Below are 1476 nucleotides of genomic sequence, written 5' to 3'. Positions count from 1 at the left end.
GTGAGCCGAGATCGCGCCATTGCACTCCAGCCTGTGTAACAAGAGTGAAACTCCATCTCAAAAAAAAAAAAAAAAATAATAATAATAATAATACAAAAATTAGCCAGATGTGATGGCACACGCCTGTAATCCCAGCTACTCGGGAGGCTGACGCCGTAGAATCGCTTGTGCCCAGGAGGCAGAGGCTGCAGTGAACTGAGAGCTTGCCACTGTACTCCAGCCTGGGTGACAGAGCAAGACTCCATCTCAAAATAAATAAATAAATTAATACGTACATACGTACATAAACAAATAATAAATAATAAAATTGTGAACCAGCAGTCAAACCTGTTTATTTGAGACAGTGCCACAAAACAGGAGCCAAATAAAAAAAAAACATGGGGTGGGGTGGCAACAAAACAGACAAACAGACAGAGAAAGCATGAAGAAGATCTAAAGTCATAGAGATACTCAGATACACAAACAGGGGAATGAGAGGGAGTGCTCCAGGCCCCAGAGCAGTAACTACCCAGTCAGACACAGGGGATGGAGGAGGAGGCCTGGGGAGGCTGAGGGGGGTGCTGTGCTAGAGCTGAAACATCAAAGTAAATTCCAATGCTTTATCATTACCCTTGAAACGCAGATGAGCTCTCCAAAAATTTAAATCATTCCTTCTGGCCTAGGGAAGTATTTTTTTCCCTGCTTGTATTTTTATATTGCAAAGTTTAATTTTGAAACGCAAGTTTGTCTTCTCTCTTCCCTTGGAACGAGAATGGCCACAAATCAACATAAAGGAGGAATTGCTGGATGATTCCAGCTGCCTCGGGCCCCATAGCAGGAATCTACAACGTTAAATTGGCTTTTATCTCATGCATATATAGAGGTTCTTTAAGCCAAAGAAAGCTAGAAATTGGATAGTCTCACAATGCCAACATTATCTAGATGAGGATAATGGGGCTTTGTTTTAAGCCTTTTTCTCCCTTAACAAATAAAATTTGAGTATTAGCAAGAATAACAGAGAGGACAAGAAACACAAGTCAAATATAAACAATCACCTTCAGGAAACAAAAGAATTACTCTAAAATCCAGATCTTTAATCACCTTTTGGTTCCCTGCCTGTCATATTCCACAACACAGGGCTTTCCTGAGCCCCTACTGGTGGAGGATCTGGGAACACTGGAAAGCATCCTCTCACCCATGCCCCCAAATTGAATTTTTATTTATAAAGTGAATCCAAAGAAATAAGACAGTAGGGCTGGGCGTGGTGGCTCATGCCTGTAATCCAAGTACTTGGGAGGCCGAGGTGGGTGGATCACCTGAGGTCAGGAATTTGGGACCAGCATGGCTAATGTGTTGAAACCCTGTCTCTCCTAAAAATACAAAAATTAGCCAGGTGTGGTGGTGCATGCCTGTAGTCCCAGCTACCTGTGAGGCTGAGGCAGGAGAATTGCTTGAATCTGGGAGGTGGAGGTTGCAGTGAACTGAGATTGTACCACT

The sequence above is a fragment of the Cebus imitator genome, unplaced genomic scaffold (assembly GCF_001604975.1).
Source record: "Cebus imitator isolate Cc_AM_T3 unplaced genomic scaffold, Cebus_imitator-1.0 Scaffold180, whole genome shotgun sequence".
Taxonomy (NCBI): domain Eukaryota; kingdom Metazoa; phylum Chordata; class Mammalia; order Primates; family Cebidae; genus Cebus; species Cebus imitator.
The sequence above is the reverse complement of the archived record's forward strand: the minus strand, read 5'-3'. Positions refer to the sequence as shown.